Source organism: Homarus americanus, unplaced genomic scaffold (genome assembly GCF_018991925.1).
Source record: "Homarus americanus isolate GMGI-L3 unplaced genomic scaffold, GMGI_Hamer_2.0 scaffold18069, whole genome shotgun sequence".
In the NCBI taxonomy this organism is placed as follows: Eukaryota; Metazoa; Arthropoda; class Malacostraca; order Decapoda; family Nephropidae; genus Homarus; species Homarus americanus.
The window spans coordinates 78,823-94,792 of record NW_024736314.1 but is presented as its reverse complement, the minus strand read 5'-3'; the positions used below and the strand labels follow the sequence as shown (position 1 = coordinate 94,792).

The following is a 15,970-nucleotide window of genomic DNA, read 5'->3' as shown; positions in this document are numbered from 1 at the left end:
GTGCGTGGTCGCCATGCCTGATCAAACCGTATAAAATTTGTCCCAAACACAATATCTGAGAGACATAAACAAAATAAAAGTCACTCAATTTCCTCACCGTGCTAAGATGTATAAATACCAAATATAAAATCCTCGTAGCACTTAGTATTTCAGCTATTAAAACACAAATTAGCAGAGCTTTCTTTGTGCATATTTACAGCCGATTCGCCAGGCAAGAAGATGACGGTGGCAGTGAGTGTGATGGAGGGTGGGGAAGGGTATTTTGAGAATTGCAATTAAATGCCAGGTAGCGACGTGTCCTACTAATATTACTTATTAGTAATTATTAGATGTTTTAAATGCCTGTATGTTGGCCTGGCGAGTTAATGCTAGGCATTTATATACATAGGTATAAAGCTAGACGTCGCATTCTGGATTGAACAAAAAATTACAGTATCTTTGTATCTTGTATACCTGGACTGTCTATATACATGCTGAATCAATGTACAGTAAAGAAATATGACATAATTTAATGAAATATCTATCTATTTATCTATCTATCTATCTAACATAACTCAGCTGCTACTGACAAAGTGATGCTCATAACTATCCAGGTAATGACAATAACATACAGTATTTTAACAACGCACAGTAATCAATTCATTACAAATAAATACGGTAATAAAATTAATTAAGTTTCTGCATTAAGACATGAAATACTATACTGTTTACATATTTCCTTATATGAGTCTTACTTATCATGGAGTGTTCCAGCCAGGACCTCTAAAATCTCCGTACACTGTCTGTGATAATCAAGCAAGTTCTCTGCGAAGGTTGCAAGCTGCGAGATCTGTTCAACCTGTAGTAAAATACCATGTGCTAGTAATAGTTCACTTTGTTATATACAGTACTGTACTGTCTATTATTACTCATGAACATTATAGTTAGAAAATATAAAACATTGGATAATGATTGAAAACTATGGAATTTTCTCATGTTTAAATATATAGAAAAACAAGCACAATATGTTTCCATCAAACATGTTATCTTCCTGCAAAGTTTTCCACCTGATACAATTCCATGTAACAAATCCTCTTTTCCCAGTAAAATCCATAACATAACTGGTGATGCTATTCTGAGAAAACATCTTGCCTTCTTTAAGGAAATACTTTACGCCCCAAAAGTAATACCTGTACATATATACAATCTTACATATTTAATATGTACAGTACAAAAATAGTACAGTACTTGTATAATATATATAGTACTGTATTTACAACATAGTACAGTACACCATTTCATAAATAGAAATACAATACTGTATACTTTAAAGACAATGTATGAGATGTGACTGAAATATTGAGACTGATCTTTTAACAAATACATCTGAAATTAAAAACACCGCAAAAAATATTGATCCCCTCTGCATAATTAGCTGTGTTTATACAGTATGCATGCTTTCACCGTGCGAAAACCAGCTCCCCAAATTTGTCAAGGCAGGAATATATAACATCTGGCAACTCTACGGTGTTTCCCGCACGACTAGAAGTTGGAGAAACTTGGCCAGTACCCCACTTGCTATCGATCAGGGTGCGCGTTAATTTTTGCTCACCAAGCTCATAAGTGGAAATTAAGACACGCCCACAATTAGCCCCAAATTTTCTTTAAAAACCATATTCATGACTCCCAAAAAGATATCTGAGGCAAAGAACGGTTGGATCCTTGCCCTGCCAGAGGAAAGTCACTGTGAGAGAAATTTCAAGGAGAACAGGACGAGGAATGGCAACAATTAAGAGGCTCAAGCGATAGACATGCAACCTTCCCGCCAACATTATTTCACCAAGGAAATTATCACCAGGAAGACCTCCAAATGCACTGATTCACTACTGAGGCTTGAGATAATAAGAGATCCTAATATGAGTGCATCACAACTGAAGAATGCACACCCCATCCTCCTGCTAAACGTATCAGAATGAACAATTCAACATTACCTTCAAAAGGAACTTCATCCGCCTTCCCGTCAAGTTGCACGAAAACCACTTCTCACAGGCCTGAATGCGGCGTCAGCGGCTTGCTTTTGCAAGAAAATACCAGCACTGGGACAAAGAACAATGGAATTCTGTGATGTGGTCTGATGAAAGCACATTTTTGCATCCTGACTGCAGGGAAACGAACAGTCAGAAAGCCCACCAACACCAGCCGGTTTGATCCTCATTACACCATTAAAACCGTGAAACATCCTGCAAGTGTGACGGTGTGGGGAGCGTTCAGTGGAAAACGTGGTCGTGCTGGCCTCCATTTCCTCCTCCCAAAACACGACAATGAACTCTGATCGGTACAAGACTGTCTTGGAAAAACATTTATTGGATTATTATCAACTTCACCAGTCCACATTCTTCATGCAAGACGGTGCCCCCTATCACAGTCAAACTGTGTGACAACTTGGCTTCATGAAAGAGCTATCCCATTCCTGGAGTGGCCTGGGAACTCACCAGATTTAAACCCCATCGAGAATGTATGGCACGAGATGAAGCGGAAGCTGTCAACACATGACACATCAACTGTACATCGGCTACAGGAGGAAATCAAGCACATGTGGGAGTTTGAGATGGATGGAGAGTATTTTCAAATGTTAGCAGAATCCATGCCAAAAAGACTTCAACTGGTAATAAAATGTAAGGGAAATATGACTAAGTACTATATAGTAGTAGAATAAAACATTTTAGGCTGTAAACGTATTATATTCATCCTTGAAACTATTTTTTGTATGAACATCATGTGAAAATTTAAAGGGGATCAATATTTTTTTTTGCGGTAATGGTATATTATACAGTATATCCAACAGGGTGTTGTTTGCTGCAAATGAGTCACCTTGCAAGACTCTACACGAATTCCAACAATGATGCCATAACTACTGATACTTCCTTCACTTCCTTTGGTAGTACAGCATCTGCCCCACATAACATAAATACAGTACTGTACAGTACTGTACTCTTGTACCCTACTCGGGTGAAACTTGGTAACAGTGATAATATGACAATGATGATAATGACACCATTTATTAAAGCAACTTTGTATTCTCAAAGATGTCCTTCACTTCAGGGTGTTCACGTCCTTCTGCAGGAGCTGCAGGAGATTAATGGGTATGCATGTCTCTCTTGATAATTGTGATATCAATCTACTGAAATATTATACTGTACAGTATTCTAAGAGATGTTTCTTACTATGACATATCACTGACTACTTACATCATTCTCCAGGAGGTTGTGCATGCCCATCTGTGCCAAGTGCAACGATTCAGCAAACTTGTCCTCTGCCATTTTAATTTCATCATCAGTAACATGGGAGCCTGCTGGAAGACAAACATCAGGTTCCTGTCAATTCACTTTGTGTGTGCTGCTGACTTCTAAGTCTTAATACCTCATTCAAAATATTTATAAAAGAGGAAAGCCAGAAAGAACATAATAAATTAAAATAAATTATAACTTCCCTTCAATGAATTGTGACAAACATTCTGAAACTTCAAATTATTGTACTATTAATCTGAAAGAAGTTTTAAGTAAGTTTAATTTTCCCTAACTTAATGCCATACAGAAATTAGAAGAGAAACTTCCCATCAAATAAAAACTTGTACTGTATAAAGCAGATGGTTAAGCCATCACCACATGAATCAGTACAACACACCTTGCCAGTAGCAGCCAAGGAGAGATAATTGTTAAGTTGATGAGAGGAAAAATGGACAAAGTTATCATCAATAACTTCAGCATTTCTACATAACTTTTCAATAAACTACAGCAACAAATAAATATTTATCATGAGGCAACAAGCAAAAGTAAATTATATCTACAAAAGCCTTTTCACTGAGCTACTAGAATAAAACAACTCCATTGTTTAGTTGGCTACTTGGAGTATCCCCACTCATCCTCAACTCAACACACATAAGTCACAGTCATACTATCCAACATAAATCCCCCAAAATAATTATCTTACAAATCAACACTGTAGACCCCAATCCTAATACCCTGTAGTTACATTAGGTTAGGTTAACAAACTCCACCTAATGCACCATGAATCTTTGACTTGTGCCTCACTCTATTCTGAAACATGAAACATCTCAAAAGCAGTTATCTTTCTCACCAGTTCCTACCATTGCCAAGTATCAACATGTGTCACCAGTAACTCCCATTACAAAGTACTGTACAGTAGTATTAAGATGTGCCACTAGTGTCTTGACATAGACTGTACCATAAAACACGAAGACATCTGAGTTGCATGTATTACTGAGAGAAATTATCTATTCTCTATGTATCCACAACTGTGCATCATTATTAGCAAGGGTTCAGAGTAACTTTCACAAAGATTATAGACCAATATGAGTAAAGAGGTTATGAGGGTCCCGAGGTAAGAAGCAGAAAAAAAAAATGCAGTTAAAAATTAGCAACTTTGCTGCTTGTTTTGTTCTTGCTCAGAGTCCCTCATAGAGTCCAATAAAAGAAGAACTATGAGGTAAGATGCTTCAATAAAAGAAATGTGAGGTAAGCCTGATTTAAGCTGCTTCAATGAAAGAAGAAATGTGAGGTAAGCTTGATGTAAGCTACTTCAATAAAAGCATCAATCTTGGCAGAGTGCAATACATTCATCACATGCTTAAATGGCAACTTCGATTCACACATAAAGCACACACTTTGATGCAGGCATCACAAACTGGAAGGAAGATCACCTTTACAAAAGTTGCCATAAATAATGAAATCTTGACTTTGAATATACAGTACATGCAGAGTATGTATCCACATGAAATATATACCAGTGTACAGTAAAGGAGGGTCATATCTGTATACAGTATAAGGAATACATGCATGATGTTCATATTTTATGTTGATGAAGTAGGAAAAAATTAAAATATTCCTGACAAACAGCTGCTATGCTGTACTATAAAAAATAAAATATTATTATGGGTCACCACCGATTTTCCGGTACCCTTGGTTCCAAAGCCTTGCCGGATTATCCGTTTTGCCGGACCAACCGAGGTCAGGTAATAAAAATTCAACAATATACCTCTGACCCACTAATGATACACCTACTGTGTCTGTAAAGCATCATGAACTGCTAGAAACTTAAATTAAACTATGTGATGTTTATACTCAAATTAATCACTATCTTACAAATGATTCCAGCAATGCAATTTATATTCTGCTAAATCTAGTCAGCTACATTTCATAAGATAAAAACTTTTAGCCTAAAACTAGCTTCACCCTGGCTGGGAGGCAGGGAAGGAGGGAAGTTAAGTGCCCTCTCATAATTTGTCCGCACTAAAGGAGGTGCCGGACCATCAGTTCCCGGATAATCGGTGGTGTGCCTGATATAAGAATTTTCTTTCCTGACTAAATGATGACCACGGCAGGGTAATTCTTAAAGCTTGTTAATGTTACAGTCAAACTCACTCCTCATGAGTCAATACATCATTAATTTTATATTAATAAATAATATACACAACAGTAATTCTCCAGATATATTCAATCTCCATATATTGAAGAGGTTACTGAGCATATCTTGACAGCTCAGTACTCAGACAAATAATGAGGTTCAGATTAACTTCTACTTTATTTATGTTTAATCCACTTAAATTAACATTTGTGCTGCCAAATCCTTTCTTTGTCATCACCATCTTTGCTCTCTTCTTGTCTCTAATTCATTAATTTTTTTATCAAAGTCTGTTTCGTAAAACTTTGTCCAAATTCTATATTATCCATGTATGTCTGACATGCTCCTACTGCCTGCTCTTGTACCTCTATACAACCTCAGTACCACAACACTAAGGCTTGGGGAACTGCATACAATATTCATATACATTGTACTGCACTGCTCCTCCCATCTCCTCCACTGCAGAAAATTTTGGATAGAGGAATCCCGATTTGCACGCCTGAGCCAAGCTCAAATCCCGGCTCAAACCACCATTCTGAATTCGGGCCTCAGTGTTCTTGAGTTTTCAGGTCATTTGATTCTGAATTTGTTTCTGGGATAAAGGGAATAATTAATTTTCAGTATAGTCTGCATTTACGCGGATTTTGTTTACGCGTATGGTCATTTACGCTGTGCCTTGCCAGAATGAAAATGCTTTAATTACGCGATAAATTTGGTCATTTACGCGGAGAGCAGCTGGAGAGGTCCAGACCGCCGCGCCATTTTTTATCCACGCGGTCCATTCTTGACCATACGCGGGAAGCGGCGCAGTGAGTGGTACGCATTAGGCCGCTCTTACGTTATCGCTGATGTCATATGACGTATCGGACTGTGATTGGGCCACGCATCCTTACCACCCATGCATTCCCTCTGCCGCTAACTGTGATTGGTCTAATGCAGGGGTCACCAAACTACGGCCCGCGGGCCAGATCCCAAGTCCTTCCCCGGCTCGTGGTAGCTCCGCCTACTCTCTGACGTTACCAGAGCTTTCGTTCTGGCTTGCAAGTATTGAACAGAATGATTATGCGGCCCGCGCTCGTCATTCTTTCAGTTATCCGGCCCACTGTGAAAAAAGTTTGGTGACCCCTGGTCTAATGTAACATGACGTGCCCTGCCACCAGAGGGTAGAAGTCGCTGACCTAGCAGGGCCTGTCTCATTGTTCTCAGTCCGCGTATACAGTTCTCTCTTGTGCCCGCTATTCCCGTCACAACTCACAATGGCTTCAGCAGGAACCCCACCACCAGAGAAAAACATTGAATTACTTGGACCAAGCCATGATAATGTGAAGGAAATCATCGCGTTGGGGGAGAAACTTAAGCTCATCCTTGACAACGACCCAGACAAGCATCGGTATGAAGAGTCTAATAACCATCTGACGAAAGTTATGGAGCCGTATATCCAGATCTATCTCGACAACATCAATGCTAGTCGTCAACGTAGTATTAAGGGCTTCCTCGCCCGCAACCCACCACAACCACAGCCAGCCCAAGTCAGTGATAGTGAGAGTGAGGATATGGAAGGGTTTGTCTGGGAGGCCCTGCAAACCTCTGCGAGTAGTGAAAGTGATTCACCGGAGGGCAACTAATCTGCCCTCTGCCTCGGAACCAGCCGCCATCCACGTGTGCCGACCCATCTTTTCTACAAACTTAAGTGTTAAAAAACCTAATATTATTGATATTTCTCTTAAATATTAATTGTGTGTGCATACCATCATAAAATTAAGATGTTATTTTTACTATAACGTACGTATTGTGTCGGAAAAAGCGGAGTTTGGGGGTCGGCCCAGTCTCTATTTCAATTAATCCCATATGTTCTGTTATTTCATTTACGCGTTTCTCGTTTTACGCGGTACTCCACGGGTTCAATTGACCGCGTAAATGCAGACTATACTGTATTTGTCATATTCTTTTTTTTTTTGGTGCTAATGAAGATACTATGTCAGCCATGTTATAAATTATCTAAACAAAAAATTACCCTTTTTTAATTTATTCTGCAAACTTTTTTTAATAACAGTGAAGTGAGTGAAATGGAGTTGAGTACAGTATTAAAAGTACAGTAATATACAGTACTTTTAGCACTTGCCAATTTAGATCCAAAACAAGAGATAAATTCACTAGCTGGTATCCTTAAAAATAATAAGATTTAATATGTCATTGCACAGTGTACTTACTACTGTGTTACCATTGTATTGGTACAAATAAAAGTTCCACAAATATCCTTTACCATTTTAAATACACAAAAAAGAAGTGAACAAAGATCCCAAGTAAGGATGTGTTTGTAAACTTGAATACAGCAATACACATTATAATAAAGTTAAAGTATGTAAGGCTCATTATGAATCTGTATACAGTATGCCATTTCTCCTCTTGATGCCAGTCATTGTGTATGTCCTCACTCATATAAAGATGTTACATACTCTTCATAAGTGAGAAACATAACTTCATTTGTTCCAAAAGCTACTTTCATACAGTACAAAATTATCATAAGCAAATTATGCTGTACTGATATGGCCCACATGTATGAACTCAGTAAAGAGGACACGTGTGTAAGTCTACATGTACAGTACGTACCCCCCCAGCCCGGGCTGCGAGCTGGACTACCACTGGGCGTGATGTTATATGCTAGAACATAAACAGAAACCAATTAGCTTCCTCCCTGGGATATAACACTTATCTGTAATACTGCACCTTCTGTCGGGTAACTTAGTGTTAGTAACCATAATGCTGTAATGTACCTGTAATGTACTTATTACCAGGCATACATATTAATTCTAAACAACCATATTATTAGGTAGGAGTGATTATTTTACAAGGACTTTTCTTTCTTCAAAATAAAGCATTGATTAAACTTATAAATTCAAGATTTTGATTTTTTTTCCATTCCAATGAAATCAATGAAAGCTTATTATGATTACATGAAATACTTGGAGAAAAAAAAGGGGAGAAGTGTACTGTACATGTTTAACCAAGAATAATTTAAGAATCATGTTGGTAAAATCCATCACAATGCTAAAGCTGGATTTTCACATCAGAATGTGCTTTTAAAATCAAGAGGAGTTTACTTTAATACATGAGTTTAACATAAATTAATTTTCCCTTCTCATCTGGGTTTAAAAAAAAATTAAGAAAAATATATTGTTATGATGTATCTTATACTTTTCTACTATAAAATGATACAAAGTAGAGACAGCCCATTCTTCTGCTTGAGTCACAAGACAATGACCAAGACAGAATTGACAACTGATAAGCATAAGTGTCGAATTCTGTTTAGCAAGTGTCTGTTCATGCTGTTGTGATGGGTTTAAATCATAACTGTGAGGTATACAGGTTCACTGAGCACCAGTGAGTGTACTGTACTGTATATATTAACCAAGTGCTGACAAACATGGCTCAGTAAGGCAGCAGTCTGGTGATGATCCCTACTACCTAACTATTGGAAGCTGCACCCAAAACACAGCAAAAATCATGCAAGATTCCAATGGAACAGCCTCTCATGCAACATTCCAAAGGAACAGCCTCTCATGCAAGATTCCAAGGAAACACCTCATGCAAGATTCCAATGAAACACCTCATGCAAGATTCCAATGAAACACCTCATGCAAGATTCCAATGAAACACCTCATGCAAGATTCCAATGGAACCACTTATCATGCAAGATTTCCCACATTCTTCAATATAGTATAGACACATCATGACGTTTAATAATTTTGTTTTTATTTTGAAATTAAAAGGGTTCTAATTAATATAAACAGGAGCGTTTTGTGCAGCAGGAAGACTGTGGGTAAAAGTGCACCAACTTAAATACTGTAATATCCATTATCACTTTCCTCAACAACAGAGAAAGAGTGAGAAAAACAATATATCACAGTTCTAAACAAAATTATTACTGGACAAACAAATATTAATAAGCTGTGTCTCAGTTTTTACATTAAAGTAATGCATCTGAACTGGTCTTATACAGCAGCTCCTCAACAAGAACACTGTATACAGTACAACACTCAGTTCTTCAGCCACCCCACTCACTAAGACAACAGCTGCTCTCATATGACGGGTTAAGGATAACTATGACTGAAAATGAATCTCACTCTCTGTGCATGATCTCAAAACTGTTTATAATTTTGGAATTTTTGCTTCTTAGTAGTAACAAGATCTGGAATTCCAAATTTCAAAAATATCTAAAATTTGGATGACTTCAGGCCTAGACCTTAAAATCTATAACTCAGAAAACCTACAAACTTTCATGGCAATAAATTAAATACTGTACAGTACAGTGCGTACAGTATACACTTTTTTCTTATGTTTGTATTATTTTATTTTTATTTTCAGTCTTTCTGCCAGTTATAACATAGTACTGTATATTTATACTGCATACAGGCAGCCCTCGAGATATGAACATTCGTGATAAGAAAATTCACCTAAACGAATTTCCTAAATTGATATCACTATTTCGATAAACAAAAGTTTCTCCCGCTTATATGAATTTGGGTCTGGGCAAAAATCAAACAGTATGCCCCCGGGAGTCAGCTGGGGTGGCCTCATTCCCCTAGCACTCTCCCTACCAGGCAGAGGCAGGAGTTATGTTTTGGTTATTTCTCAAATCACAATTTTGAGTATACTGTACTGTATAAACATAACTTTCTTCATATATTTTTAATTCATTTAATGCACACACAATCCTACATACAGAATGTGCCAAAAAATAATAATAACAATAAAAATTATCATAAGGTAAAAAATATAAAGGGAATAAACATTTGATGTGTGTGTGGGACTTGTCACAGAGCGAGGTAGACATACATAAATTTCTAATGTTTTTTTTTACTCTTACATGCACACACAATCTTTCATACACAATGTGCAAAAAAATAAAAATAAATGAAATGATTATAATAAGGTCAAAAACATAAGGGGAATAAATATTTCTTACGTCCCTGGGAATCGTGGGAGGGGAAGGGAGGAATGGGAGGGGGTGCAGTGTCGGTATTCCAGCCTCCCGCCAAGGTGCGAGCTGCATTATTGTTATTTTTCAACTCGTATTTTTGGGTCTATACAGTGTACAGTATATGTAATTTTCTTCTTTGTTTTACTCTTTTACAAGCACACACAATCTTCATACAGAATGTGCAAAAATACATTTGTAGCAATACCGGTAATTATCATAAGGTCAAAAACATAAAAGGAATTAAACATCTATTATGTGTATGGGAGCTAGCACAAGTGAGGGAGGAAGGGAGCGAGCTTTGTTCCCTCACCCTCACAGCACAAGTGAGGGAGGAAGGGAGCGAGCTTTGTTCCCTCACCCTCACAGCACAAGTGAGGGAGGAAGGGAGCGAGCGGTGTTCCCTCACCCTCACAGCACAAGTGAGGGAGGAAGGGAGCGAGCGGTGTTCCCTCACCTTCACAGCACAAGTGAGGGAGGAAGGGAGCGAGCTTTGTTCCCTCACCCTCACAGCACAAGTGAGGGAGGAAGGGAGCGAGCTTTGTTCCCTCACCCTCACAGCACAAGTGAGGGAGGAAGGGAGCGAGCTTTGTTCCCTCACCCTCACAGCAAAAGTGAGGGAGGAAGGGAGCGAGCTTTGTTCCCTCACCCTCACAGCACAAGTGAAGGAGGAAGGGAGCGAGCTTTGTTCCCTCACCCTCACAGCACAAGTGAGGGAGGAAGGGAGCGAGCTTTGTTCCCTCACCCTCACAGCACAAGTGAAGGAGGAAGGGAGCGAGCTTTGTTCCCTCACCCTCACAGCACAAGTGAAGGAGGAAGGGAGCGAGCTTTGTTCCCTCACCCTCACAGCACAAGTGAGGGAGGAAGGGAGCGAGCGGTGTTCCCTCACCCTCACAGCACAAGTGAGGGAGGCGACTTGTTCTCCAGCACAGTGAGGAGGAGGGGGAGGAGGAGGGGAGCTTTGTCCTCACCCTCACAGCACAGTGAGGGAGGAAGGGAGGCCGGCTCCCTCACAGCACAAGTGAGGAGGAGGGGCGAGGCTTTGTTCCTCACCCTCACAGCACAAGTGAGGGAGGAGGCGAGCTTTGTTCCCTCACCCTCAGGCATAGAGTGAGGGGAGGAGGAGCGAGCTTTGTTCCTCACCCTCACAGCACAAGTGAGGGAGAGGAGGCCGAGCTTTGTTCCCTCACCCTCCCAGCACAAGTGAGGGAGGAAGGGAGGCAGAGGTGTTCCTCACCCTCACAGCACAAGTGGGGAGGAAGGGAGCGAGCTTGTTCCTCACCCGCACAAGTGAGGGAGGAAGGGGCGGCTGTTCCTCACCCTCACAGCACAAGTGGGGAGGAGAGGGCGAGCTTTGTTCCTCACCCTCACAGCACAAGTGAGGGAGGAAGGGAGCGAGGCTTGTTCCTCACCCTCACAGCACAAGTGAGGGAGGAAGGGAGGCAGCGTGTTCCTCCCTCACTACAGAGGAGGGTGCTCACCCCAGCACAAGTGAGGAGGAAGGGCGGCGTGTTCCCTCACCCTCACAGCACAAGTGAGGGAGGAAGGAGGCGTGTTCCTCACCTCCAGTGGGGTGTTCCTCACCCTCTGGCAAAGTGAGGGAGGAAGGGAGGCGGCTGTTCCTCACCCTCACAGCACAAGTGAGGGAGGAAGGGAGGCAGCTTTGTTCCCTCACCCTCACAGCACAAGTGAGGGAGGAAGGGCGCTTTGTTCCTCACCCTCCCGAGGGGAGGAGGGAGCGAGCTTTGTTCCCTCACCCTCCAAGCACAAGTGAGGAGGGAAGGGGCGAGCTTTGTTCCTCACCCTCACAGCACAAGTGAGGGAGGAAGGGAGCGGCGGTGTTCCTCACCCTCACAGCACAAGTGGGGAGGAAGGGGCGGCGGTGTTCCCTCACCCTCACAGCACAAGTGAGGGAGGAAGGGAGCGACGGTGTTCCCTCACCCTCACAGCACAAGTGAGGGAGGAAGGGGGAGCTTTGTTCCTCACCCTCACAGCACAAGTGAGGAGGAAGGAAGGCGGCGGTGTTCCCTCACCCTCACAGCACAAGTGAGGGAGAAGGGAGCGGCCTGTGTTCCCTCACCCTCACAGCACAAGTGAGGGAGGAAGGGAGGCGGCTGGTCCCTCACCCTCACAGCACAAGTGAGGGAGGAAGGAGGCGGGCGTGTTCCCTCACCCTCACAGCACAAGTGAGGGAGGAAGGGAGGCGGCTTTGTTCCCTCACCCTCACAGCACAAGTGAGGGAGGAAGGGCGAGCTTTGTTCCTCACCCTCACAGCACAAGTGAGGAGGAAGGGAGCGGCGTGTTCCTCACCCTCACAGCACAAGTGAGGGAGGAAGGGGGCGGCGGTGTTCCCTCACCCTCACAGCACAAGTGAGGAGGAAGGGGGCGGTGTTCCCTCACCCTCACAGCACAAGGTGAGGAGGAAGGGAGGCGAGCTTTGTTCCTCACCCTCACAGCACAAGTGAGGGAGGAAGGGAGACTTCTCACCCTCACAGCACAAGTGAGGGAGAAGGGAGGCGGCTTTGTTCCTCACCCTCACAGCACAAGTGAGGGAGGAAGGGCGGCGATTTCCCTCACCCTCACAGCACAAGTGAGGAGGAAGGGGCGGCGGTGTTCCTCACCCTCACAGCACAAGTGAGGGAGGAAGGGACGGTGTTCCCTCACCCTCCAGCACAGTGAGAGGAAGGGGGGCGGTGTTCCTCACCCTCTGGCCAAGTGAGGGAGAGAGGGGCGGCGGTGTTCCCTCACCCTCACAGCACAAGTGAGGAGGGAGAGGGAGCGGCGGTGTTCCCTCACCCTCCACAGCACAAGTGAGGGAGGAAGGGGCAGCTTGTTCCTCACCCTACAGCACAAGTGAGGGAGGAGGAGCTGAGCTTGTTCCTCACCCTCCCGGCACAAGTGAGGGAGGAGGAGGCGAGCTTTGTTCCTCACCCTCACAGCACAAGTGAGGGAGGAGAGGGGAGGCTTGTTCCCTCACCCTCACGGCACAAGTGAGGGAGGAAGGGGATGAGCTGTTCCCTCACCCTCCTGGCACAAGTGAGGGAGGAAGGGGCGAGCTTGTTCCCTCACCCCTCGCACAAGTGAGGGGAGGAAGGGAGGCGAGCTTTGTTCCTCACCCTCACAGCACAAGTGAGGGAGGAGGGGGCGATGGGTTCCTCACCCTCACAGCACAAGTGAGGGAGGAGGGGCCGGCTTTGTTCCCTCACCCTCACAGCACAAGTGAGAGGAGGAAGGGGAGCGAGCTTTGTTCCTCACCCTCACGCACAAGTGAGGGAGGAAGGGAGGCGGCGGTGTTCCTCACCCTCACAGCACAAGTGAGGAGGAAGGGAGGCGAGCTTGTTCCTCACCCTCAGCACAAGTGAGGAGAGAGGGAGAGCTTTGTTCCCTCACCCTCACAGCCAAGTGGGGAGGAAGGGAGGGGCGGTGCTCACCCACAGTGGGGGGAGGGGCTGTTCTCACCTCACAGCACAAGTGAGAGGAGGGAGCGGGCTTTGTTCCTCACCCCTGCCAGTGAGGAGGAAGGGAGGCGAGGCTTTGTTCCTCACCCTCACAGCACAAGTGAGGGAGAGGGGCCGAGCTTTGTTCCCTCACCCTCCAGCACAAGTGGGGAGGAAGGGGCGAGCTGTTCCTCACCCTCACAGCACAAGTGAGGGAGGAAGGGAGGAGCTTTGTTCCCTCACCCTCATGGCACAAGTGAGGGAGGAAGGGAGCGACGGTGTTCCTCACCCTCACAGCACAAGTGAGGAGGAGGAGGCGGCGGTGTTCCCTCACCCTCACAGCACAAGTGAGGGAGGAGGGAGGCGGCGGTGTTCCTCACCCTCATACAGTGAGGAGGGCAGGGCAGGCAGTGTTCCTCACCTCACAGCACAAGTGAGAGAGGAAGGGAGCGGCGGTGTTCCCTCACCCTCACAGCACAAGTGAGAGAGGCAGGGAGCAGGTGTTCCTCACCCTCACAGCTCTACTGACAAGATTGCCAAATGGAATGTAATACAGTATGTTTTTCTTTCTTTTTATTTATTATTACTAATTTTATTCATTCCTCACATTTACTGGTACAGTACTCGTATATATTATTTTATGTACAAAGACTAAGTTCTTTTACCGCAAATCATCCTCTCGGTGATGTGATACATTCAACTGCCTAATCTGGCAGTGACCGAGATGGGCAAACTCAACACATCAGAGTGGATTACATGTTATGCCCTGCCATAAGTAATGTACCAAGTTAAACAGTACGATACTTATATTTTTCTTGCATTAGATAGTAAATGAGGTAGTTGTGCACCATTTATCATTAGTTAGGTAGGTTTGTTCTTGTTTGTGAACCGATTTTGTGTTTATCTATTCGTGATAAGTAAATTCACCCTAACGAATGGTTTTGGAAGCTAACCCATTCATATCTCGAGGGATACCTGTACAGTACTTCATTCAATACTATCTTCATTTTTTGGAAGTTGGTATATTTTCAGGTTATATTGTTCTCATACACTCTGTAAACATAATTTCTCTATGTTTATACAGTATTACAATTCAGAAAAATCCACATTTCAGAAAGGGCCCAGTCCTAATTGATCCAAATTTTAGAGGTTCCACTGTACTACTGAACTCTTTGTAGAAGCAACAAGGCACATCCAGGCTTCAGTATTTATATACTGTACTCTGATCTATACAATCAATCTATTATTCAGCAGTTAAGTTGCAATAAAATTTAGTGCTTATCTGTTTAGACAAGGAGTTCACACAACACACAATAACAACATCCAGAAACAACATACACAGATATTTACCCTTATCCTTTTTCTCTTCTTGCAATCGAAGTCTAACCTCCTTCCTTGCAGCTTCACGGTGGTGCTGTGAAAGATACACATAAAATTATATCACGTGCAAAAACATAATAAAATAATAAGTAAGGTATAGGAACAATACTGAAGAGTTCATAGAATGAAGATCATCATACAGTACAATAAGTCCTCGTTTTACGTTAACCCCGATAACGTTGTTTCTTTCTTATCTCGGCTATTCTTTAGATACAGTATTGTATTACACCACAATACCAACATCCTTCATGTTGTGTTGGCTAGATGGCTCTGAAAAGAAATTCTGTAAGTTTTATCTACGTATTAACCCAGCTGGGCTGGCATCGTGAAACCTCGACCAACTCAACTTTAAAACAAAGCGAGTAGACTTGAGGGTAGACTAGAGGTAGACTCGCATTTTTCTACATAACACTTTTGTCGTGTTTCTTATTATTTGTGAGAGGATTTCCCATTATTATTTGTTTGTATGTATTTTTAATAATAATAATAATAATAATAATAATAATAATAATAATAATAATAATATTATTATTATAACAGTTTATTGAAAGAGCATAGCAGAAGGCTGAAAACATAGTTACATAATTGGGGAATGGGTCATGATTGACAGTTACATAAGTGATAGAAATGATATAGAAGTCCGCTTAAGTCGTGGTTATGTTCCTGTAAACCACAACGTTAGCGAAATTATTTTCCCCATAAGAAATAGATAAACACGCTAATTCACGTTCCCCAGCCTCCACATAGCCAGCATCTTCTCCATCACAGAACCGAG

The 15,970-nt window shown here is 42.5% G+C and overlaps 1 long non-coding RNA gene across 2 annotated transcripts; it reads right to left on the bottom strand.

The window, feature by feature from the left end:
• Nucleotides 1-724: 724 nt before the first annotated feature.
• LOC121872133 lies at nt 725-15,227 on the bottom strand. 2 transcript variants are annotated; one of them, XR_006090041.1, is made up of 4 exons: nt 15,166-15,227; nt 8,011-8,061; nt 3,228-3,331; nt 725-838 (listed from the first exon to the last, which is right to left on the bottom strand). It is a non-coding gene; the product is annotated as an uncharacterized LOC121872133 (long non-coding RNA). The 2 variants fall into 2 exon arrangements; XR_006090040.1 differs by lacking the exon at nt 8,011-8,061.
• Between the last annotated feature and the right edge of the window lie 743 nt (nt 15,228-15,970).